At 39.2% G+C, this 27,126-nt stretch overlaps 1 protein-coding gene across 26 annotated transcripts in view; it reads right to left on the reverse strand.

The window, feature by feature from the left end:
* The window catches only part of DKK2 (dickkopf WNT signaling pathway inhibitor 2), a 583,019-nt gene that overhangs the window by 184,143 nt on the left and 371,750 nt on the right, over positions 1-27,126 (reverse strand). For 2 of the 26 annotated variants that reach the window (XR_008716847.1, XR_008716831.1), the window contains one exon: positions 20,128-20,730. The exons of 23 other annotated variants lie outside the window; for them this stretch is intronic. The gene's annotated coding sequence lies outside the window, so the exon portion shown is untranslated. Of the gene's footprint in view, positions 1-3,446; positions 3,462-20,127; positions 20,731-27,126 lie in introns of those variants that run through there. One more of the 26 variants, XR_008716820.1, reaches the window with a different exon arrangement.

Below are 27,126 nucleotides of genomic sequence, written 5' to 3' on the forward strand. Positions count from 1 at the left end.
GTCTGTATGGAAAGATATAACATCCAAAATATTCAGCACAGTACTGAAGAACAAGAGAATTGGAGAGCTGACAGTACCTGACTTCAAGACTTACTATAAAAACTACAGAAGTCAAGGAAGTGTAGTACTGGCAAGAGAACAGACATGCAGATTAACAGAACAAAACAGTGGGCACAGAAATAGATCCCCCCCCACACACACACACACAAATGCAGTCAACTGATCTTTGATAAAACAGCAAAGGCAAGTCAATGGACAAAGGATTATCTTTCTAAACTTATTTTGGTATTTCATTATTGATATATATGTAAATTATTATGCTATGTATCTTAAATTTATATAGTGCTGAATGTCAATTATATCTCAAATGATGCTGGAAAAACTGGATGTCCATATGCAAAAAATTTAACCCACTTTTCATGAAAATTAATTCAGAATGGATCATACACCTATACATAAAATGCAAAACTATGAAGCTTCTAGAAGAAAACACAGGAAAATACCTAGGTGAGCTTGAGTTTGGTGAAGAATTTATACATACAACACCAAAAGTATAATATGTGAAAGTAAAAAATTGATAAGTGGCTTTATTAAAATTAAAAACTTCTCTCTGTGAAGATACTATTTAAAAACTGAAAAAACAAGCCACAGATTGAGGGAAAACCCTTTGCAAAACACATAAGGACTTTTATCCAAACTATACAAAGAACTCTTCAAACTCAACAAAAAAACAAATAACCCAGTTAAAAAATGAGTCAACTATCTGGACACCTCACCGAAGAACATGGACAAATAGCAAATAAAACCTCAATATCATGTGCCATTATGCAATTAAAACAATGATATACGTATGCCAGAATGGAAAAAAATTGTTTAACTGGTCACAGCAATTTCTGGTGAAGATGTGGGCTCTCATTCATTTCTGGCGGGAATGTCAAAATGGTACAGCCACTATGGAAGACAGTTTGGCAGTTTCTTACAAAGCTAAATATAGTCTCCCCACCTAATCTAGCAATCATTTCCTTAGATATTTGCCCAACTGATGTGAAAAGGTATGTCAACACAAAAATTTGTATGCAGATGTTTACAGCAGCTTTATAATTGTCAAAACTTGGAAGCAGCCAGATGTCTTTCATTGGTAAATGCATAAACGAACTGTGATACACTCATGCCATGGTATGTGACTCGGTGATGAAATGAACCCTCAAGACATGAAAAGCTTAAATGAATCTTAAATGCACATGCTAAGTCCTTTCATTTCTTTAAATCAACTTTATTATTTTTTTTAATTTTATTTTATTTTTAAACTTTACATAATTGTAAAATACTGTATCCTGTACAATTTCAACTAGATGACAGTCTAGGAAAAGAACCACCATAGGAACAGAAGTAGATCGGTGTTCACGAGGGAGTTGAGTGAAGAAGGAAGACTGACAAGGTGGGTTACAGGTGGACCTCAGGACAGTGAAACTATTCTGTGTGACAGTATAATTCTGAATACATGACATACTGCATTTGTGAAAACACAGGGGCTCCCTGGTGGCTCAGCAGTAAAGAACCCTCTGCAATGTAGGAGACTTGCAGGAGACATGGCTTCCATCCCTGGGCCAGGAAGATCCCTTGGAGGAGGAAGTGGAGACACACTCCAGCATTCTTGCCTGAAAAACCTCATGAACAGAGGAGCCTGGTAGGCCACAGTCATGGGGTCACAAAGAGTTGGACACAACTGAGCATGTATGCAGGCAGGCCACTGAATGTTAAAAAGGCAAAGAGTGAATTTTAATGTTTATAAAGTAAAAAAAAAGAAAATTATTTAGGAGGTCAGGAGATCCCAGAAGGGAATGTAGAATATGTCATAACAATTTAACAGTATTACAAATATTTGAGGCAGTCTCACTGAAGGGTGACAGGGATCAAGGTACAGATAGATCAAAGTAACTATGGAAATGAGTGGAGTCTATGATTTAAGGCAAAAGAAATCATGCATAATCACTGGATTTTAGTTGATCTAGATGTTTCCCACGGAAGTATGGGTAAAGCATTCAGATACTATGATACATGTATGCTGGAACTGAATAATTAGGTGAGTGGATGGTAGTTGGTGGAAGTAGGCATCTCGCTGTTGTAGTGGGAGTTCAGAGATGAATATGGGGAGAAAGCTAAAATGATCTATGTGGTAATGGATTAGAGTTGGAGACATCAGTATGAACTTGCTGCTGCTGCTGCTGCTGTTAAGTCGCTTCAGTCATGTCCGACTCTGTGCAACCCCATAGACAGCAGCCCACCAGGCTCTGCTGTCCCTGGGATTCTCCAGGCAAGAACACTGGAGTGGGTTGCCATTTCCTTCTCCATTGCGTGAAAGTGAAGTCGCTCAGTCGCGACTGACTTGTAGCGACCCCATGGACTGTAGCCCACCAGGCTCCTCCATCCATGGGATTTTCCAGGCAAGAGTACTGGAGTGGCTTGCCATTGCCTTCTCCGAGTATGAACTTAAGTGTAACTTAATATAGATACAGATAGTTACATAAAGAAATATTTATAGATTTGTGTGTGTGTGTGTGTATATATATATAAATATAAATATACACATATTTGTTAAGTCGATTGAGAAGGCCTAGAAGCAATAACATCTAGGTAGCAAATACATATAGCACCCAGACTGTGTATTCTAACACCAATAAAATGAACCAGGAATCCTTGGAGAAATGGTTGATTTCGGCAGTAGGACATAAAATATACAGCATAAGCATGGAACATCTCAGAACACCAAAAAGAAAGAAGGAGCTAAAGATGATTTCTTTCTTTCTTTTTTTTTTTTTTAACAAATCCTGCAAGCATGGAAGTATGTCAGAGGGCAGTGAAGTTAGTTAAAAGAGACTGCAAAGGTCAAAGCTGGAAAAATGTAAACAATAAAATAGAGTTGTGCTAGGTTAAAATTTGAAGTATAAAATAAATATCAATGAGTACATGATATAAATGAGTGATCAAATAATGAAATATATGAGGTTGGAAGAAAATTCCCCATGCAAAAGTGTTCCAAATAATTTACGTAGGAGCCCAGCTCCTTAAGCATGGGCCATTCATATGACATCATTACAAAGTAGAAAGTAGGGAAGAGGTTTGGAAGAAGTCTAACTTTATAGTGCAGAAATCTGACAAACACTACCTTAACCAAATGACAAAAGTCAGCATCAATAGTAATAAGCTAAATTGATAATAGACTCTTCCCATGATATAGTTCGGAGAAGGCAATGGCACCCCACTCCAGTACTCTTGCCTGGAAAATCCCATGGATGGAAGAGCCTGGTAGGCTGCAGTCCATGGGGTCGTTCAGAGTCGGTCACAACTGAGCGACTTCACTTTCACTTTTCACTTTCATGCATTGGAGAAGGAAATGGCAACCCACTCCAGTGTTCTTGCCTGGAGAACCCCAGGGACGGGGGAGGCTGGTGGGCTGCCATCTGTGGGGTTGCACAGAGTCAGACACGACTGAAGCGACTTAGCAGCAGCAGCAGCAGCAGCATGATATAGTTAAAATAGCATCTTTCCTCTGTGGCCACCCTCCTCAAAACCCACAATCCCACTCTAATCCTCAGAAAAACATCAGACAAATTCCAGTTGAAGGACAGTTTACAAAATAACTGACCAGTATTCCTCAAAACTGTCAAGGTTATCAAAAACCTAAGAAACTGTCCCAAGCAAGAGGAGCCTAAGGAGACATGACTAAATGTAATATCATATCCTGGATGGAATTCTGGAACAGAAATAGGATCTGAGGTAAAAACTAAGGGAATCTGAATAAAGAATGGACTTTAATTATAATATATCAATATTGGGTTCATTAATTATAACAAATATACCATAAGATGTCATAAGAAGGGATACTGGCTGGACGTTTTTGGGAAAATTGTATATTATTTTTGTGATTTATTTATAAATCTAAAACTGTTCTACAAAATAAATTTTATTTTTTAAAAAAGTAATTAGAGATCCTGTGATTGGCAAAAGGATAAATGAACCAAGACTTTCCACTTAATAAGCACATCACAATTGTAGGAACTGTCATTAGCAAGAATATGTAATATCAAAACCATATTGTCCAAATATTTGACAATAAACTACCTACGCTTACATTTTAAGATAATTGTTTTATTCAAAATATCTTATTTGCTTATAACCCAGAAATGAGTTTTTAAATGTTAATATCAAATATACTTCTAAATATGAATACTCCTTAAACTCATAGGAACAGTGAGTTTTTCTTTCTGTTATGCTCAGATCTGGTAATGTTAATAAGTACTAGAGATATGAGATCTCCTTTAACAATTCTAAGCAACAAAGTGCACTTGAGGACTTGTTTAGAAGAGACAGTCCATGGGGTCGCACAGAGTTGGACACGACTGAAGGGACTTAGCAGCAGCAGCAGGTTTGAAAAAAGCAAGATCAAGGAAAAAGTTAAAGTCAAGGATACAGTCAGCTGTAAGCCTGAAAAGTGGTTTAATAATAATTTTAAGTGATGTTAAATAGTTTTATGCCACAGATAGTAAGCCCTTACTTTGATCTCTAAATAAAGAAAAAACAAATAGATTTTTAAAAATAACTTGAAATGGAACACTGAGTGAAATTTTAGAGACTTCTTAGGTTAGATTACCAGAAAGACAGGTTCACACAGCTCTAAGATCCTTGAGATAACTGAATGCATGTAGTTGTTTATTCATTCAAAAACATTTATCATCAACTGTGTAAAACACATGGATTTCCAATAGCCCTACATTTCTAGCTGAGTTTAACAACAGAAACATGGTTACATGGTGATGCTAAAGCAGATTAGAAGTCATCATTTTGTTCAGTACCATTGTCTAATTATGATGAAGTCAGTTGACATTTTCAAAAGACAAAGCAAAGCAAATGAAGGGACACTGATAAAGGTGGAGGCAGGTGCTTTTAGTATTTCATTAGCTATATTTGTGACAGCCTTTGAAGACAGATATGAAAGGAATGATTATGACTTTCCTTTGAGGCCTACGTTCAATGGCAGATTAGTAACCTGATAAGTTTTCTATATTTATCTCCACAACAGAGATCCATTTTCAAATCAGCCAACACAAAGCATTTTTTTTAATGTTATTGCAACACACAGTTCTAGGACAGGGCCATCTGGACAGATTGCCCGGGGTCTGCCAATTACCCAGGAGATGCCTGTAATGAATAGGTTACCTCTATGGAACTGCTAGGAGGCAAAGGAACATTTTCTCAAATCACCAGTTTGTGATTTAGAGTGATTTTTCTCAGATTAGAAACGACTTCTCCTTTAAGGGAGAAGACTGCCTTGTTCTGTTTGCTTTCATGAATCTGTGGAAAGTAAAGAAAAACAGAGCTCGGTTCCCATGTTGTGCTGTGTGGTGGGAGGGTTTCCGGTTGGGTGGGCTGCCTCCAAGCTGGATAGATGCTCAAAGTCCCACTCCAAGCAAGCACACTTCCTATCCCCTGGACTGGAGAACATCCAGTCTTTGGAAATAGGAAATGGGATGAAGTCTGACAACCACAGGAAGACACAACCCACTTTTAGAACACACTGAATTCTGCCTTCATCCAAAGTTTCCTTTTTTCAGGGGGAAAAAAAAATGATACTTTTACATCTTCTATTCTGGAGTTGTCAGTTGGGAAATTGGTACTGAATACCCCCTATATCACACTATTCTGGCACCAGGACACACAGGTTATCATTTTTGTTCCGTAGAAAGAAGAGCAGAGTTAGAAAGGCAAACTCGGGCATAGATTTCTCCACAGTGCCCACTTGCAATCCCATTCATGTTTTCAGGTAGAAGATTTCCTGAGCCAAACAGGGAAACAAAAATCCATCCTTCTTGTTAGTAACTTGGGGGCAGTGGAAGGTCAAAACATTGACTCAATACCTACAACCACTTGACCAGTGCTTAACATACTGGCAGGAAATTTTACTAAAATATTTGTGTTTCTCCTCCTTACATTTTTTTATGCCTCATTTCCCTGGAGTAGTTTCTTGCATTAGGTATATTTACAGGCCATAACACATCAATAAGCTGTTTAAAGTCAATGTTTTCCTATCATTTGGAAAATTTTTAACTTAATGAAGAGAATGTACTGGATATTCCAGGGGTCAGGGGACTTTATGGACAAAGAAAGAAAGATTAAGATTCCCAGAAAGTGGAAAGAGGACGGTTATCTGGCTCTTAACAAGGACCTGATCCAGGTGATAAGGGCTCAAAGAGATACAGTGATGCTGTCTAACCACCAACGTCAAACTTTTGGGACCACGGTCCCCAGTCTTGCCATTCACCCCCTCACTATTCCCAAATTAGCTAAGAACCTATGAAGCTCACAGCTTATCTCACTTAATTCTCAAAACAGCTCATGCCATAAGTATTGCTATGCCCTTTTCTCTCCTGAATGACTACAAGAGTTATTTATGATTTTCCTTTTAAATCTAAGGTACACAGATTTAATCATTAACTCATGGATCATGATACATGGTTGTCATTGGTCATTGGTCCATAATGGTCATTGGTCCATAATGACTCTCTTCTATGTAATTGGTTTACAATTTGGGGTTACCTTTCATTATATAATCAGCACACATGAAATCACCACTCAAAATAAAAGCTAGAAACTTGACATAAAGCTAATTACCTTCCCCATTCCATTCCTTTGCTTCCTCCCATGTAAGGTAACCACTATCTCAAATTCTGTTCCATCAGTCCCGTTTTTTCCTTTATGATAGTTATATCATAATCATATCTCTCTATAGTTATATCATAATCATATATCTCTATAGTTATATTCTTAAAATGTTTACTTTTGTTGTATTGTTTTTAAAATTATGAAAATGGTATTATGCTAGATGTATGTTTGGATGACTGAGTTTTTAATACCTCTTACTATATTGTTATGTTTATCTATACTACTGGGTGGGACTGTAATTTATTCACACGACAGCTATATAATATTCTATTGTGTGACTATGCCATCATAATTCATGTCCCCCCACCTTCTGCAAAATAGAAGCATCTGGGTTGGTTCCAGGTTTTGCTATCATAAGCAGGGACTTTTCTGTGTGTATATCCCCTATTGAACACTAGACTCTGCACCTCTATTTCCCACCACTGTACACTCCAGCCCATGTTCTGCACTACTTTCCAAAGTATATTTCTAAAGCCTGCAGCTTGGCTGGAATTCAGGGGAGTTCCGCAGAACACACGGAGGGCCTGCTTCACAGAGAGGCCATATGGAAAAGCAATATAACCTTAGGACAGGAAAAGCAACAAGTATCAAAATGGAGAGAAAACAATGGTGAATGTAGCACAAATAAGTAAGTCGATCTCCACCCTGAAGAGGTCTACAGTTGTTAGTTGTTCAGCGGTGTGAGCCACTGGTTTGAGGAAAAGCAAAGTAAATTGGCAAGTTAGGAGTCTTAACAGCCATATGACTTATAGAGCTCAAAGAATGGGATGTGGAAGAACCTCAGAGAATAGAGAGTAAGTGTAAGGTGAGCATAGGCTTGGAGAAGTCTGGAGGAAAATGCCCACAACCAACTTCTCTGCAAGTTTATGCCCCTGTGCTCAAACTATGTATTTGCTGGCACGTGGAATAAGGCAGTGGGCTCCTTTTTGACACGAACCTTAGAATTCTCCTTGGTGTATTTTAATCAACTGTATTAGTGTGCAAAAGTACCCAGTTCACATTTCAGATATTCCCAGAAGAACTAGAGGTAGGAGAAAAAAGATATAAACCAACATGGCAACATGGTGTGAAATGTATGTGAGTAATTACTGTCATCCATATAGCAAAGACCTGAGACTATGTCACACTGGAGCAATTTTTTTTCAACTCTCCTATTCAGTCAGTAATAAACTCCACTCTCAGGCATAAACCAAAAGACCCTTACTCATCTTTCCAGTCTCTTCTCCCACCATGCCCTTACAAGGTTTAATCATCCTAGATATAGAGACATAATGCTGCTCCCCAAAGTTGCCAAGGTTAGTCAAGTCCCCTTTATTTATGCCATTTCTGCTGTCGGAAATGTCCTTTGCAATCTCACCCACTAACTTCTAAGAGTCTCCGAGAGGCAGCCCAAGTGTAAGTTCCTTCTGGTAGCATTGAATTTTTCTTAGCCCTTCATCTGGAGAAGGAAATGGCAACCCACTCCAGTACTCTTGCCTGGAGAATCCCAGGGAAGGGGGAGGCTGGTGGGCTGCCGCCGTCTGTGGGGTCACACAGAGTCAGACCGACTGAAGCGACTTAGCAGCAGCAGCCGCAGCCCTTCATCAGTCCTTTCCTCCTCTCCCTTCTCCTCCTCCATGCTCCCATCCCCACCCCAGGAGTACAAAACAGATGGTGATACTACAAAAATACTTCTAATTTGAACCCTATCAAACATATCCCCTGCCCCCGTTAGATTTTGAGTTCTTTTAAGGTAAGAGATACCATCAATGGCATCCAGCAGACATGTAACAGAAATTGATACAGTAGATGTTGTAAATGCCCTACCTGCTTAGCCTAACTTGCTATGACACTCAGCTCTAGCCGCTGAGAATAATATGGTCTAATAACTGACACCCTGACACCTTCAACCTTCTCAGGAGAACTGGCATCATCAGACAGGAGCCAACTTTTCAGAAGCTGAGTGGGATGAAGGTCACGTCAAACTGTTGCTGGGGTCAGCCAATGACTGACCGGTAAAAGGGGATAAAACTCTGTCCCTTCCCTAAGTCGGGCATACGCTTCCGTAAAACGGATGTTTCAATGTCTGGTGTATCAGGCCAAGACTAAACTTGCTCTGAGACCACATCCTATGTCCTCTCTTTCTACTTCCCTAGTCTAGTCCCTTACTGTTTTTTTCCCCCAAACAGTGCATCCCTTGTAAAGCACATGTACACAAATCTCTGCTTTAGGTTCTGCCTCTGGGGAATATACCTTTGAGACAACTGACTTTTTTAATTGAGTCCCGTTAGACTGAGTAACTTGTTTGAGGAAGGCTAACATTTGAGTTTAAGCCTCTATTACTGGAGTAGTAATAGTACAGTCACTAAGTCGTGTCTGACTCTTGCTGCCCCATGGCAGCCCACTAGGCTCCTCTGTCCGTGGGATTTGCAAGGCAAGAATACTGGAGTGGGGCTATTTCCGTCTCCAGGGGATCTTCCCAACCCAGGGATCGAAGCTGCACCTCCTGCATGCAGGTGGATTGTTTACTGACTGAGCCACCAGGGAAGCCCCTCTCTTTCTGTAAAGTTCCTGTTTTATACTTATGAGGAGTAATTATAGTTAAAAAGTTATTAGTAGTAATTATATGACATATACATACACACTATATACAACATAACTTAAGATATATAATAATATATATCTCTGTACTCTAATTTACTTTGTGAGTCTCAGTTTGTTCCTCTGGTAAGTAAGGATAACTACCCCATTGGATTTTTAGGTGGTTTCAAAGTAAGAATTGATAAACTACCCCCACTATAACAAATGCTCAAATTCCAGTACCCAATAATATTGATATTTTGATGATCTAGTGTATAGACAGCAATGGTAAGCAAGATATAAAATAAAGTCAGTTATCTTCTAGTTAGCAGGGTATCCACTCAAGGTAAATTTCAATAGGACCAACTTTCTATCAGAACCCTTGGGGGATGATTTCTGTTTGTGTCAGCTTATAGATATATATGAGTTTTGAATTTTCACACTCATAAACTATTGAGAATTGGGTTTATTGTAATTAATGATGTGCTTCCTTTTGGGTTCATATACTCATACTCACAACAAACTGTGGAAAATTCTGAAAGAGATGGGAATACCAGACCACCTGACCTGCCTCTTGAGAAACCTATATGCAGGTCAGGAAGCAACAGTTAGAACTGAACATGGACCAACAGACTGGTTCCAAATAGGAAAAGGAGTACATCAAGGCTATATATTGTCACCCTGCTTAGTTAACTTCTATGCAGAGTACATCATGAGAAATGCTGGGCTGGAAGAAGCACAAGCTGGAATCAAGATTGCTGGGAGAAATATCAATAACCTCAGACATGCAGATGACACCACCCTTATGGCAGAAAGTGAAGAAGAACTAAAGAGCCTCTTGATAGAAGTGAAAGATGAGAGTGAAAAAGTTGGCTTAAAGCTCAACATTCAGAAAACAAAGATCATGGCATCTGGTCCCATCATTTCATGGCAAATAGATGGCGAAACAGTGGCAGACTTTATTTTTGGGGGCTCCAAAATCACCACAGATGGTGACTGCACCCATGAAATTAAAAGATGCTTGCTCCTTGGGAGAAAACTTATGACCAACCTAGACAGCATATTAAAAAGCAGAGACATTACTTTGCCAGCAAAGGTCCATCTAGTCAAGGCTATGCTTTTTCCAGTAGTCATGTATGAATGTGAGAGTTGGACTATAAAGAAAGTTGAGTGCCGAAGAACTGATGCTTTTGAACTATGGTGTTGGAGAAGACTCTTGAGACTCCCTTGGACTGCAAGGAGATCCAACCAGTCTATTCTAAAGGAAATCAGTCCTGAATATTCATTGGAAGGACTGATGCTGAAGCTGAAACTCCAATACTTTGGCCACCTGATGCGAAAAGCTGACTCATTTGAAAAGACCTTGATGCTGGGAAAGATTGAAGGCAGGAGGAGAAGGGGATGACAGAGGATGAGATGGTTGGATGGCATCAGCAACTCAATGGACATGAGTTTGAGTAAACTCCAGGAGTTGGTGATGGACAGGGAGGCCTGGCATGCTGCAGTCCATGGGGTCGCTAAGAGTCGGACACGACTGAGCAACTGAACTGAACTGAACTGACTCATACTCAAGATGATGTGTTAATCCAACTTTTTCAAATCTGGGGGAAAAAAGGAAGCTGGAATGACTTTCCTCATTAGAGCCGTTTGCATTACAGACATTGCTCCCAATCCATTTTTGGATGAGGTCTGCAAAAGGTGTTTGTCTGCCTTGCTTTTAATCAGGAAGTTTTCCTCTCTTTCAAGCAGCCCCCCATTCCCAAATATCATAGACTAAAGAAAACTGGGGATTATTTTGACTGCACTGTAAAAGTAGTTCTTTCTGTCAAAAAGGGGAAACAAGTTGCAAGGGGAAAAAGCAGAGAGGTTTGCAACTGTTTCATCATCAGCCAAAACGAAAATCTCTAAAACTTAGTTCCAGAGTGCTATCTACTCTAAAGCGAGGTCTTTTTTCCCAAAATATAAAAAGCAAAAATAAAAGCTCACTGCTTGATTAAATTTACCGAAAATAAACTCTCCTTCCATACTTGGGCTTTTTCCCCACACCACCCTGAGCAGGGAATGTGCTGACAGCCTGGCTGGGGGGCCAGGGAAAGCCAAGTGGCAAAGCACAGCATAAAGAAAATGGTTCAAGGAGAAAGTTATTCTCACCTCCCCATGTTGGGGTTGTCTGAGCTCAGAAGCAATAAAGCTCAAGTGTCAAAAAGCAAGAACAATTTCTTTGCCTTGAGTGACATGTAGGTTATTTCCAGTGACCGGGAATTAATAGTTTTTAAGCTACTGTAGGCTGAAAATGCTGTCATTTCAGAGAATGGAATAGCCATAGGAAGTGGGCCACACAGAGTGAGCCTGGGAAAGAGAAGGATATAGATTCAGTCCCTGCCAAGATGCAGAAAAAAAAGTGCCTAGAGAAGGTCAATTTGATTTAAAGGAGGTTTATTCAAAATTTTTTGTCTTTACTTTTTTTTTTTAAGCTCTTTTTAACTTTTGCATGGCTCAGTGGAGAACAAAGAAAAACAACATATTTGGTTTTATTTTTCCCAGGATGTGAAATGCTTTAGCAAACAAAACTTCCAACGAATTTATTCAGGCATTTGAAAGACTGCCCATATTGAGACCAAACAATTCAATACAAATTGGTAAAAACATTTTGATACACCCTTGATAGTTATCTTCTAAACTGAATTATTATGACATACCAGCCCAAGCTCTTGATGAAATCCTAGGAAAATTGCAAGGAAAAAAAAGGCTTCAACTTCTATATCTGGGAAGTCTGTTTTTCTGTTGTTTTTTAATATTGTTTCATCTTTGTATCAGGCATTTTACTAACTTGTATAAATCCCAGATGAAGAAATGAGTATGTACATGGGAGAGACACATGAAATGGGCCAGGTTGTAAATAAAATTGGATACATGGAATGTATTTGATGAAATGGGGGACTTACTGTGTGTGAACAGATCGGGAAGATATAAAAATCAAGTATGTATAGTAAGCTATGAATGCTTTATCAGCTGAAACTTTTTTGCTTCAAAATATTTCTTAGTTTTGCATGGTTTTCTTAAGAAATATTGATTTGTGATCAACTAAATCTTATCTATTCTCATTTCTTCTGCAAAAACTAAGCCTCTAGAACTAATAATTACTTAGGGATTTGGTCAGTCATATTATTTTCCTCCACTTGTATATTAAATAAAAATATTTCTTAATGTATCCATCATAAAAACTTCAAATCAAACTTCAAAACTCCTTCAAATTGAAGGAATTTTACACATAATCTCTTTCTACTCTGTAATGCCCCACCATTGACTTCAGTGAGTAATTAATGATATTCAAGAAGAATCTGCAGTTTCACTAAGTATATATGTTGTTGAGAAGATCCAATTAGATATTAGTTATTTTCCTATCTGACAGGTCTGAGATAAGGTGATTTTAGAGCCTTCTTTCCAGAGCATGAATTATTTTTGCAGTGTCTTGGCCAGAGGTTATCTCACCCATGGCTTGTCCATTTCTAGTGACAAGGAATCCACTTCCTGGGGAGAAAGATTACTCCAATTCTAAATAACTCAAATTCTTGAACAAACAAAATGCTTTTCCTGCCTTGAGCCTTGACCCCACTTCCTGCCTGCTCCTTCTCTCTTCTCTTCTCAAGGCTCTCTAAAGGATGATCTGTTCTCACTGCCTGCCTCCCCTCTTAACCTTCAGTCTACAGCTGGCTCCATTTCCGCCATGCTGCAGAGTGACTATTTCAAATATGTGGAGGGTGGAGGGATGGGGAGGAGTTTGTATTTTTTAAATAAAAATTTAATGGAAAATTTAAAATAAAAACATATTTTTAGTACTTAGATTATACTTTGTAAGAACTGAAAAATTTTTACAATACTCACTATTGGCTATGGTATGAGGAACCAGATGCTCATTTCCTGCTTGTAAGAATACATATCAATACAACATTTTGGAAGGCAATCGAGAGTGAAGCAAACTATAACTGCCTCTAATCTTTGACTCAGCAATCCCATTTCTGGGAATTTATCCTAGAGGTATACTCCCAAAGATGTGAAGAAAAATGCATTCAAGAATGTCCTTGTGGTAGTAACAGTAATAACAAAAATACCAACAATAGCAATTTTAATAATATCAAAAACAGGAAACAACTTAAATATCTATCATCAGGGGACTGAGTAAATTAGATATAGAAAATCCACATAATAGCACATAAGCAGTCATTAAAAAGGATGCAATGGTTTCTGCTAATAGAAAACACATTTCCAATATGTATTCTTAAATAAAAATAACCCAAGTTTAGAATGGTGTGTATATAGTAAGCTCTCATTTATGTGTAAATATATTCTATAAAGGCATAGGTATATAAGTATATATATGCACATATTTCAGGAAGGACAGTCGAAAAACCAAATTAGGTGGCACTCTCTATGGAATAGAACCAGGAATAGAACCAAGGTGAGGGAGTTAAAGGGTAGTCTGAGTTGAAAGCTCCACTCTATTTTTTATCCCTTTGTGCTGTTTGTATTATTTACCATGTTATGTGATCTCTTTTATAATAACAAGAAATTAAAAAGCCCTTTAAGTTTTTGCCCACACAGTCTGCAGCCTGTTGATCTGACATTTCACATTTCCTTACCTAAAAGATTTATAAAATTTTAAGATATGAAAAGTCCAGAGGCCTTTTTCCATTTACAGATTATGAAAATGTTAAACAAAAGTTGTATCAGCACTGGTCTCTGAGAACCTCACTGTTTACCTTTTCCAAGAAGAAAATGCCCATTTATCACTATCCTTTATTTCCTATTTATGAGCCAATTTCCTGTTTCTGACAATACATTTCCCCCAGTTTTATAGTGACAGAATTTTTTTCCCAATATCTTTTGATGAAGAACTTGGTTAAAGGTGTTTGGAAGTGAAAACTACATTACATTTTCAGTTTATCCTTTATTGACAGTGATATATATATATTCTTTCAAAGGAATGTATGGTGTGGTCAACTACAATTTCCTCTCATAGAAAAGATATTGCCTTCCCTACTATAGTTTAAATATCCAGGGATTCCAATGTCACTGTTAATTTTCACTAATTTGACCACCTTCATAATTTCATCATTTTTATGAAAGTTAAATAGATTAATGTATATTTTCACAGTTCCTTCTGGACCTCTTTTCAAAGATACATGCTAAATTGATCATCATTAAGGCCTTAAAATTTTGGTATTTGTCACTTTAATTTTCTCATTCTGCTTCCAAAATCTGAACACTGAGAGTCTTCAAAATTATCAATATATACTATTTCTGATTATTTGCAACTCGTTTGCAGTTAGACATAGAAGTTTAAACAATATTTGGAGGAATAAAAGTGTTAAGACATTAATCGTCTTGATAGATATTTACTGGGAATAAAGTAAGTGCCAGGCACTCTGATTGTTGCTGGGAATACTTATTGTGGGCAAAGCGGCCCTGGTCCCTTGAATTATTGCATTGCTAAGCTTATAGCTCAATGGATAAGACAGATATTTATCAGATAATCCCAAAAGGTATAATGACTAACTATGAGAAATACTATAAAGGAAAAATCAATGCAAGGAACTATGAGAGACTGTAATTCATTTGGGAGTGAAGGTGGTACTATGTTGGAAAGTTTGTGAACTGGGTTCAGACAAAGGCTGAACCACCATCAGTGGGCACACGCAGCTATTTAAGACCCCACGTATATATGTCAGCTTTCTTCTGGGTACCTGCTGAAGAGATGAGTGAGTGAGTGTTAGTCACTCTGTCGTGTCCGACTCTTTGGGACCCCATGGGCTGTGGCCTGCTGGGCTCCTCTGTCTATGGAATTTCTTAGGCAAGAATTTTGAAGTGGGTTGCCATTTCTTATTCCAGGGGATCTTCCTGACTCCAGAGACTGAGCCCGGGTCTCCTAAATTGCAAGCAGATTCTTTACCGTCTGAGCCACCAGGGAAGCTGGGCTTGTTTTTATGCCTACTCTTCCCTAATCCTAACCTGGCTATGCCCCCAATCATAGGGTATAGCTCCTGAATGCCCCTACCAATTTCCTCTCTCTCTTCCCATTTGCTTTTTCCAAGACCAGGAGCTCCAAATTTGTCAAAGGAGAATAGTAACATATCCTTCATGGTCATTATTGCTTGAGAAACTGAGCCTCGGTGTTCATACTTTTAATCCTAAACAATACTTAAATTTTGGTATGCCATTTATAATGATAGCTCAGCAGAAAAGCATGAACTTCTTGATCTAACAGGAAAATATTTTTCCATATATCTAGCTTATTGGCACAGAAATCTTTCTTAAAAATTCTGTGCAGTCAAGTCTCAAGCAGAGAATCTATTCATGCATCACCTAGCAGTTTTTAAAAAATAATCTCTAACCCAATATTTGAGGCTTCCCAGGTGGCTCAATTGGAGAAGGCAATGGTAACCCACTCCAGTACCCTTGCCTGGAAAATCCCATGGACAGAGGAGCCTGGTGGGCTGCAGTCCATGGGGTCGAAAAGAGTCGGACACGACTGAGTGACTTCACTTTCACTTTCATACATTGGAGAAGGAAATGGCAACCCACTCCAGTGTTCTTGCCTGGAGAATCCCAGGGATGGGGGAGCCTGGTGGGCTGCCGTCTATGGGGTCGTGCAGAGTCGGACACAACTGAAGCGACAGACGCAGCAGCAGGTGGCTCAATGGTAAAGAATCAGCCTGCCAATTCAGGAGAAACAGGATTGATCCCTGTGTCGAAAAGATCCCCTGGAGGAGGGAATGGCAATCTACTCTAGGATTCTTGCCTTGAAAATTCTATGGATAGAAGAGCCTGGCAGGCTACAGTCCATAGGGGTCACAAAGAGTAGGACATGACTTAGTGACTAAACAACAAAGCCAATATTTGATTTTTGAATATAGATTAACAAAATTTGTCTCCTACTTATAGTGGGAAATTGTCTATAATAATTGTTTTAAAATATATTGTTATATATTTTCTTTTACAGAGTGACATGAAAGGAAAATTATTCTTTCTATACTTAATTTTTATATAAGATTGTATGATGATCTGTTATGTTCCTATATATTCCACCCCTAATTAGATATAACACTAATTAATATATAAGAGAGAAAAAAGGAAATTCCTATGTCCTGAATGTACCAAGGTAGATACTCGGGACAGTGAAGAATCTGGAGAGCCAGGTTCAATCCCTGGGTTGGGAAGATACCCTGGAGAAGAAAATGGCAACTCACACTAGGAGAATTCCATGGACAGAGGAGCCTGGCAGGCTATGGTCCATGGAGTTGCAAAGAGTCAGAGGACTGAGCGACTAACACTTTCAATTTCAGATACTAAAATAAATAGCATTTATGCAAAAATGCCTCCTCTAAAGTGCCTTTCTCTCTGCTCCATTATAGCCTTCCGAGTTAAGGACTTCCTCTGCTCTTTCTTGGCCTAGTATCTCTTGATCTTCTATTCTTTTCCATCCCTCAGTCATCCACCTACTGGGGCCATTGTTCCCGCATGCTTAGACTACGTCAAGAACCCCCACCCCCACCCTGGAACTGCTGTCCTGCCTTTGTTCTCTTCCTTTTCCTATCAACTGACCATGCTCCAGGATTAATGTTTCAAACATGATTTTCTTCTAATTCATTATTGCCTCCAAGAGAAATGATAAATGCCTGCGCTAGCTACGTGAGGCCCTTCACATTCGACTACTCACTTAACTGTTCTTGGTTTATCTTTCATGGTTCTTCAAGATCTGCTAAGAATCCAGTTCCGTTCATCACATGTGACCACTTAATAAACATTTGTAAGTGAATGAAAGTGTGCTTTTTCTTACATACCTGTTTATCCCACCAGCAGTGTCTTTACATTTCTTCCTCATGTCTAAATTCTAAACTTTTAGGAGTGGTTTTATAAAATTCACAGCGATGTCTCAATAGTCATGTAGAGACATTCCTATGAACTAAGGGGCTTCACCCCTACTTTGGGAATTAATGTTCCAATAGATAGAATTTAAAAGTCAGGAGTGATTTCCACTAAATTTCTTTAGCCTTGCATAATGTAATAGTAGTTTGGATGTTAAAAAATAAGCAACTAAATTAAAAAATAAGCAGCTAAAATTCAAACACTGTTACAGGCTTAGCATTGTAGTAACATCACTGGTGACCCAAATGTCTCCTTTTTTTTCTTTAAATGAGTCTATGACTCACTTCTCTCTGACCAAAAATTTTGCTCAAAAAATAGAGAGAGGAAAAATTGTTTGAAATTGCTTACATCAAAATGTAAATTATCTGCTGGATTTGTGGGCACTGCAGCCTTCAAATAAAAGTGTGTAGGGATATAAGAAGAGTGAGTTCAAAGGAATCTTTAGATGTGTGAAGAAATGTATACTCTCTTCTTTTCCCCACCCCCAAGGAAATAGTACACAGCCAAACCTTTTTTTGTGGATAGACTGGGGGGCATGCAGTTTAGGGTCATATATTTTTAAGTTTGCTTAGATTTTAAGTGAGCCATTCAACTCCTGGAGTGTCTCCTTTTATAAAGATAATTATATCCTGCTCTTCCCACCAGGCCTAGGAGGAGATATTTTACCTTCTGACCTTCTCCTCCCCCAGGTATTCTGATGTTTGAGTAGGGATGAGAATGCTGATGCAGTCATTCCAGATTTTATGCTGTATCAAACAAAACAACTCCTCTCTATAAGGATTTAGAAAAATATGTCTTTACCCATGGTTAACTCCTTTTCCAGATTATGCACCACAGGAATGACCAGGGTGCCATATAACCATATAGTAATAGAGCATTCTTCCCTACCAACTGCCTTCTGAAGGCGCCTCTTACAGTCGGGGTCATATCACCACTTGGATCAAAAGCCTTACCTGGGACATTGTATGTAGACTTCCCATAAACCTAACTACCCAGATTACCACTTAAGGTTGTCACAGCGTGGTTGCGACCCACCTGACCCACCTGAGCAGCCTCGTCTCTCACTACATTCTCACTTCACTTACCAGATTCTTTGTATTCCCCTGGACTCTGCGTGTGTTTCTTATGCTATTCTCTCTAAAAGAATGCCGTTTTCCTCTTTTTTACCTGTTAAAGTCTTAAGCATCCTTTAAGTTTCAACCCAATAACCACTTCCCTCAATACTACTATCAGAGTGACTGCTCCTTTGTGCTCAGTAGTGTCTGATTCTTTGGGGTCCCCCCAGATTGCAACCCACCAGGCTCCTCTGTCCATGGGATTTCTCAGCAAGAATACTGGAGTGGGTTTCCATTTCCTCCTCCAGGGGATCTTCTTGACCCAGGGATCAAACCTGCATTTCTTGTGTCTCCTACAGTGGCAGAAGGACTCTTAACCACTGCACCACCTGGGAACTCCAATTCCTTCTCTATCTCCTGATATTTTACAAACACTTTTATCATGAAATTATCAGTACACCACTTTTATCATGAAGTCATGAGTATATCAATACACTACCGTTTTAATTTATTCAGTCGCTCAGTTGTGTCTGACTCTTTGTGACCCCATGGACTACAGCACGCCAGGCTTCCCTGTCTTTCACCCTCTTCCGGAGCTTGGTGAAATTCATGTCCATTGAGTTGGTGATCCCCTCCAACCATCTCGTCCTCTATCATCCTCTTTTCCTCCTGCCTTCTGTTTTATTTCATCCACTGTAGTCTGGAGTCTATTTCTTCTTACAACAGGTTGGACCATACTCTAATTGACACAATGGCTCTCAAAGTTTAAGTGCCAAGTTACCAGCATTTTGAAACAAATACATCACTTGCCACTAAATTTTCTTTCACTATTTGAAGCCTATTGTTTCTACACTACTGGTATAATTTTCATTGTATAAAATTTCTGTGCCAAAATTATCATAAATAACATCAAGCTTGTCCTTTTATTTTGCTTCCTATGTTGCAAATGTGATCTGGTCTCATCACAGCTCTCTCTCTCCTGTGCTGCACATCCATGTAATCCTGTCTCCTCAATTCAGTTGTTCAAGCAGCCTTGAGTATTGCTGCTGCTGCTGCTGCTAAGTCGCTTCAGTCGTGTCCGACTCTGTGCAACCCCAGAGACGGCAGCCCACCAAGCTCTCCTGTCCCTGGGATTCTCCAGGCAAGAACACTGGAGTGGGTTGCCATTTCCTTCTCCAATGCATGAAAGTGAAAAGTGAAAGTGAAGTCGCTCAGTCTTGTCCAGCCCTTAGTGACCCCATGGACTGCAGCCTTCCACGCTCCTCCGTCCATGGGATTTTCCAGGCAAGAGTACTGGAGTGGGGTGCCATTGCTTTCTCCAGCCTTGAGTAGTATTAGTATCTTAATGAGTAACAGACTGGGATCATAAAGATGAAAAGCCAGATTCCCTGTTCATAGTCCAGGGGCTGGAAACACTGCATCTAATCCAACATGGTGAGTGTAATCCTCGAGTCTATACAAGATTCAGGGAGTATAGAGAAGGGGAGGATTGGTTCTCCCTGGCTTTGAAGGTCAGGGAGTGTTTCAGAGAAGGGACTATCTGAATTGGGAAATTTCCCTGTGGGCAGCAGGATAAAAGGAGATCCAGGTAGAGGGATTAGCATGTATTGATTTGGCCAGAAAGTTCATCAGGTTTTCTTCCATAATATCGTACAGAAAAACCTGAATGAATTTTTTGGCCAATCCAGTACAAAGGTGCAGAGTTTAGTGGCAGCTGGGAACCTCAAGTTATAGGATGTGGATGGAGCTTAGGAAGCAAGGAGAGGCACGATAGGATCCAGGGCCAAATACAGGCTGGAACTACATCCTGAAGGGCCTGATTCACTCTGCCAAGAAATTCAGACTGCAATTTTTTAATTAAACAATAAACACTTAATGGTTATGATAAACATTTAATGGTTCTTACATAATGAGCTTTGTATTTGGAAGAGATCAAGACTAGAAGAAAACACACCGATTAAAATCTAAGAAAGCTGAAGAGTACCAACATTTAGATGGAGTCAAAGGAGAAAGGACAGAAAGGGACTGAACTGGCACATATTAAAAAGCAGCAGCAGAAAGTCTTGGAGGCGGGTTGCATGTAGAGAGTATCAGAGATGATGGTAAGAGAAAGCCTGGCTTTTTAGATTGGGTGATGCCAGAAAAAGATCCTAAGGTCAGCACTGGACAAGCTGTGTTTGAGGAATCTGTGTTCACCTTTGATGGGCTCATGCTGATCCCCAAATAGCTCACTTTTAAAGCTATGGTGGGGGTGAGGGTTAGGAATAATGAGAATGAGCAGGGAGAAATGAGTCCACATAATCCCCTCGTTCATCTGTTCTGATTCCAGCCTTCAAGCTTTTGAGATGATAGGTTTTGAAACTATAAAAATAAACATTAGTATAAAGAGAAAGCACAATTTTCCCTCTTATAATCTTCAGTATACTTCTTTCTGACTCCTAAAGGGAAGCCTTTGTAATAAGTCCCCGTCCTGTTGAAGGCAGAATAGAAGATGTTAGATATTAGGATGTTAGATGCTAAAACTTTACATAAATTAGACTTTAATTCCTAAAATAAACCTGCAAAAATTGGTATCATTATCCCACCTTCACAGAGAAGAAAGCAAAAGCACAGAGAAATTAAGACCTTCTCAAGGTTCCTCAGCTGAGACGGGTAGAGGCTACATATACATTTACAACCACCTGGTTCTAAAGTCCATGCTTCTTTCATGCTGTTGACTATTCAAAGGGAAATTATGGCCCCAGAATTCAAGCTCAGAAAAATAGCTATGAGAAAACTGAAGGGTCTCTCTGTCTCTGAAGTTATAACAATCTCTAAAAAGCAATCCTGTACAAAAGCCTTTCAAATTCAGTTTCAGAAATGATCACACCTGTCTTATTCCATCCAAGAAATGCTTTTAATATTTTGCTGAAGCTAAATAAAAACTATCCAATCAAATAATAAATGGTCAAGCAGAGAGAATGTAAAAGTTATGAAAAATTCCTTCCAAATCTATGTGAAGCTTCACATCTACCAGTTGGGAGGTACTCCAAACTTTTAACAGGACAGTCAACCTGCCAAGGCTAACTTCCAAGTCTCCTCAATCCTAAGAGAGGTCTCAGCTCTAATAGAGCTGGAGTAACTGCAAAAGACAGGAAATTTCTCTTGGAATCCTTGTATTAAAAATCGAAATGCCTTTAAATCAAAAGCAAATACTACTTAATTGAAGATTACTGTATTACATTACATAGCATTCTCTGCTCATACGTATCCTATCCAACAAAACACAGCAGTACCTTGCCCTTATTCCTGGGAAACTTCAAAGTGCCCTTCAAGTGACCATGGAACGATGTGAGTGGTAAAAGTGCTTGGAAAGAACTTTGCATTCCCATAATAGCTCTAACCACACTACACAACATATGTCAAAATGTTAAAGAGAACAGAAACTCCTAATGCTTTGTGCAGTGTATACAGTTCCTGAGCTTTGATGTTTCTGTTTTTGCCCCTTTCGTTGTACAAAATTGTCAGTTTCTTAAAAAAATCTTTTATGTCTCATTACTGACCTGTCAAACATTATTTTAACTTAAAGGGTAGCTGATGCCTTGCAGTAAACCTTGAAAAGCCCCCTGTTTAAAAACAATCTGCTTTTATGCTATACATATCTAGTGTGGTTATGTTTTTATTTCAAGGAACATGTCACTGAGAGAAATCGTGTACAAAGGATTTTAGATCAGAATGAATGTAGCCACATTAAGAGTCCAAACTCAGTCTCCTGAATCAGTGCTAAGTGCCTAGTGTCTCAGTGGGTTAAAATGAAAATTCAGAGGCTGTGAAGAAGCTTGGGGAAGTCAAAGCATCTCCACATCCTTTCGGGCCTCCCTTACAGACCCCAAATTATTTTTTTAATCCCACTTTCCTATTATTCATTTTCACAGATGGAAAGTGATTACCTAACTCCTAATTTTTCTCTTTTGAATGAATTAAAGCTTTCTCTCAGGTGTCATTTCATTTGGCTCAGAAAAGATCACTCTCCCTCCACAACCACCACCACCACCACCACAAGCTTCCACATTTTTCTTTTCATTGTTTTGGCAAGCACTGACTTGATTTCCCTTCCCTCCCCTCCCTCCTAGAAAGTTTCTGTCCCCCTCCGGGACAGACTGTTTGAAGTGTTTCCCAACAGCCTCATTGAGGAGGAGGTAACAATGCACAGAAACGCTGTGCGATTTAGGAGCTTGAAAGATCTGGACATCAGAGGGAAGGAAGTGGGGGATCTGCATAAAAGAGGTTTTCTTCATGATTGAACTGAATGGAATTGTTTGGGAGGAAGTGATACATGTTCCCATTCATAGGTGGCGGGGTTATACTGAAAGGCAGAAGGTAGCTGGAGATACTATACTTGGACTCCCTCCCAAGTGTTTAAAACCGACTACATTATCATCAATGGCAATTTTTCCATTTATATCCTGTAATTGTTAGTCATTGTTTATGAGAAGACTATAATATTTGCCTTGTACTTTCTTTTGCCATTAGGAGAATTACTTAATTGAACAAGCTGGAGTCCCAGTTTTCAGAATCAGTCTTGTGTGATACCAATGCCTACAGATTCCAAATAACATTCACTGAGATGATGATAAAAGAGGGTACTTTTTAAACATTTCTGAATAAAGCATATACTTTGAATGAAAGTATATTGACTCATATTTACAGTGTAAGTAGCTCAGTCATGTCCCACTCTTTGTGACCCCATGGACTGTAGCCTACCAGGCTCCTCTGTCCATGGGATTCTCTAGGCAGGAATACCAGAGTGGGTTGCCATTTCCTTCTCCAGGGGATCTTCCCAACCTAGGGATCAAACCCAGGTCTCCTGCATTACAGGTAGCCTCTTTACCATCTGAGCCACCAGGGAAGTCCTCATATTGTAAACTATGGGTTAATCCAGTTTCACTTAAAACTTTCCTTATTTTTAGGATTCTGAAGAGATGATTCAAAAAGAGAATGTTTAATAACATTGCTTGTATTTGAGTAATTTTCTTTAGAACTCGGTGGCTAAATTTCCCTCATTCCTAACTGTAAGAATTCTTCAGACCTCAGGATAACACACTTGACCTTCCTGACTTTGACAACACACTGTTACCCAAAAAGAGAAACTTTGAGATCAGGATCACTCCCTGCACTTGAATCAGGTTTAAATACATTCTCTTTAATTCCCAACATCATGGAAGACATTTCTAAATCATTTCTCAATATTCAGTTCAGTTCAGTTGCTCAGTTGTGTCCAACTCTTTGCGACCCCATGAATCGCAGCACGCCAGGCCTCCCTGTCCATCACCAACTCCCAGAGTTTACTCAGACTCACATCCATCGAGTCAGTGATGCCATCCAGCCATCTCATCCTCTGTCGTCCCCTTCTCCTCCTGCCCCCAATCCCTCCCAGCATCAGAGTCTTTTCCAATGAGTCAACTCTTCGCATGAGGTGGCCAAAGTACTGGAGTTTCAGCTTTAGCATCATTCCTTCCAAAGAAATCCCAGGGCTGATCTCCTTCAGAATGGACTGGTTGGATGTCCTTGCAGTCCAAGGGACTCTCACGTCTTCTCTAACACCACAGTTCAAAAGCATCAATTCTTCAGCGCTCAGCTTTCTTCACAGTCCAACTCTCACATCCATACATGACCACAGGAAAAACCATAGCCTTGACTAGACGGACCTTTGTTGGCAAAGTAATGTCTCTGCTTTTGAATATGCTATCTTGGTCATAACTTTTCTTCCTATTTAAATTTGAAAGCTTCATTTTGAATCTACGACTTTAATGTACAGAATTTGTCAGATGAATGCGCCACTGAGAACAACACGGGTCAAAAAATTAGAAAACCTGGGTCCTAGGCCTGATTCTGTTTTGTTATCTCTTAACCCCAGGTCTCTCCCATACAAAAACAAGTGTTAGACTAAATTTGAGATCCTTCTAATCTACGTTAAACAGTCCATTAACCAATTAATCAATCATCTCATGAAGAAACAACCTTGGAGGAAAAAGTGAAATCATATTTATAAGCATGTTTTTGAAAAGTTCTGAGGTTAGGCATTGGGTTTCTCATTCATTCATCAGCTTTTTCTTTTTCTTTTTTTTTTTTTTTGAGTGCTAGTCTATTTATACTCTGAGTTATAGCTTTCCCAAAGAACTCACAAATCTAATGAACTAACATTTGCATATTTTTCTTTTTATAGTCTCTCTCTTTTCCATAGTTATTTAAGGATATATTTTAAAAATCAATGCTGCTTTACTTCCTACCTGCTAATGGAGGTTTTGATAGATAAATCCTGACTGCTTAAATAATATATGACTTTATAACTTTTGAGAAACTAATTATATCCTTGAAAAACTTCATTGTAGAAAAAAAAAAAAAGGTGGATAGAAAAACTTCCTTGTGGATTGAAGAAGGAGTGAATCTACTACCAAATTTTAGAACATCAGTAAAATTTTAAGTTTTTTCATTCTCAAATTCTTGCTCTCAAACATACAAATATTCAACTACATGCGCTGAGATAATGTTTCGTGGATTCCCAAAGGTCCTTTCTTCCAGAGTCCCTTTCCTCTCATCCTCTTTTTAATGTCAATGTTTATATTTTTAAATCTATATAATGTACCCAGGTAATTATAAATTGATTTACTTTTGTTCTCTTTCCTACCAATATGTCAAATTAGTTAATTTTATGACTATTAAGTATCAGTTGCTTCTGACATAGGTGACAACCTACATTATTCTTACATTTTTCTACTGGAGTTTTTTCCTACAGGAAATTGCTTAGGATGTACTTTACATGTTGTATATCTATAACATGCTAATAAATTTGGTACTCTCTTGCTTCTTCATAATTACTGTGCTTCAGCTGTAACCTTATTAATTTGAACACTCTCCATTTTCACTTTTTTGTCTTTCTCAAACTCTAGATAAATTCCTAGGGAAAAAAAATCAAAACATTTGTTTCCTTTCATTTTCAAAAAAAAAAAAAAAAAGACACTACAGCAGGTCATAAAATCCCCAGACAGGAAATCACTGACCATGGGAAGAAGGCATTGAATGCTTTCCAGAGTGTGTAAGTGACTAAGTAAAGATGTTCTACTTCATACCTACTCTGGAGGTACCTCTGTGCAACAAGGCAACATGGCTGAGAATGCAAAAAGTAAAGTAAATTTTGATGAAAGTAACAAGATGATAGAATTTAAGATTTTAAGGAAAACTACAGGGAAGTGAAAAATAGCTGAAGAAAACTGATGTCAGCATGGTTTGAAAGGGCTTGGAAAATAACAGAAAAGATGCACTAGGTGATACACTGGTGACCTGACTATCAGCACGTTTCTAGAGCTATGTATGAAACCCACAAGGTCTAAGAGCCTGAAGACAACATGCCAGCCTCCCCACAGAACCTGACTGCTGTGCGAGTATTTTATATCCAGCACAGTGAACAGGCACAATTTCTAATGTAAGGAAAGCACAATTTTGTTTTTGTGTCCCGTTGATCCTTTAAAATGTATTCAGTGGTGGCAATCTCCTGACCCTGAAGAAACCTCGAGAAATCACAGGCCTTTAATGATGATTTTCATGTTCAGGTAATAACAGTCTTAGTGAAAGTAAAAGAGTTAGTCGCTCAGTTGTGTCTGACTCTGTGCAACTCCACGGAGTATAGCCCACCAGGCTCCTCTGTCCATGGAATTCTCCAGGCAAGGATACTGGAGTGGGATTCCATTACCATTCCATTCCCTAGGGGTTTTTTCCAACCCAGGGATCGAAACTGGGTCTCCTGCATTGCAGGCGGATTCTTTACCATCTGAGCCACCAGGGAAGCCTCAATAACGGTCTTAAGGTCACTTAAGTTGCAAACATGGGTTAAACTTGGTAAGTATAATGCCAAACCTTATGTAATATAATTCTAAACTTCATGTAGTACTAAATAATCTCTCCTTTCCAGCTGGCTAGAAACCATGGTGTCAACAAAGGCTGTGTGGTCAGATTTTTATTTGCTTCCCTCTTCTCCCTCTTGAGAGTCCCTTGGACTGCAAGGAGATCCAACCAGTCCATTCTGAAGGAGATCAGCCCTGGGATTTCTTTGGAAGGAATGAGGCTAAAGCTGAAACTCCAGTACTTGGCCACCTCATGCGAAGAGTTGACTCATTGGAAAAGACTCTGATGCTGGGAGGGATTGGGGGCAGGAGGAGAAGGGGACGACAGAGGATGAGATGGCTGGATGGCATCACTGACTCAATGGACCTGAGTCAGAGTGAACTCCGGGAGTTGGTGATGGACAGGGAGGCCTGGCGTGCTGTGATTCATGGGGTCGCAAAGAGTCGGACACGACTGAGTGACTGAACTGAACTGAACTCTCCCTTACCACCTGCACCCACTTCCACGTCTCCTCAGACTGTCCATTCCTCGAAGCTCTTACTGTTAGTGTCTCTCCTCTTCTTAAGAAGATTCCAAATAGGTCCTCTCTTTCATGGGTAGTCCACATCACTGAAAACACATTTTTTGCTCCACACTCAATAGAAGTGGGCTGCAATCCAAAGAGAGTGTGTTCCCCTCTCTCTGAATAAACTGCTGTTGTTCAGTCACTAAGTTGTGTCAGACTCTTTGCAACTCTATGGACTGCAGCATGCCAGACTTCCCTGTCCTTCACTATCTCCTGGAGTTTGCTCAAGTAAATGTCCATTGGGTCTAGATGAATTAGGCATCTTCTAATGATGTCTTCTAACCCTAGGGAACATATTTCAAGCTTTCGAATGATTCCAGGGAAGCCATCTATCACTAGGCTTATGATGAAGGAGGTCACACCTTGACTGCTATCTCTCTGGGGTAAATAGGGACTGACAACCAGAGACACACTCTGTAA

This window comes from Bubalus kerabau, chromosome 7 (assembly GCF_029407905.1).
Source record: "Bubalus kerabau isolate K-KA32 ecotype Philippines breed swamp buffalo chromosome 7, PCC_UOA_SB_1v2, whole genome shotgun sequence".
NCBI lineage: Eukaryota > Metazoa > Chordata > Mammalia > Artiodactyla > Bovidae > Bubalus > Bubalus kerabau.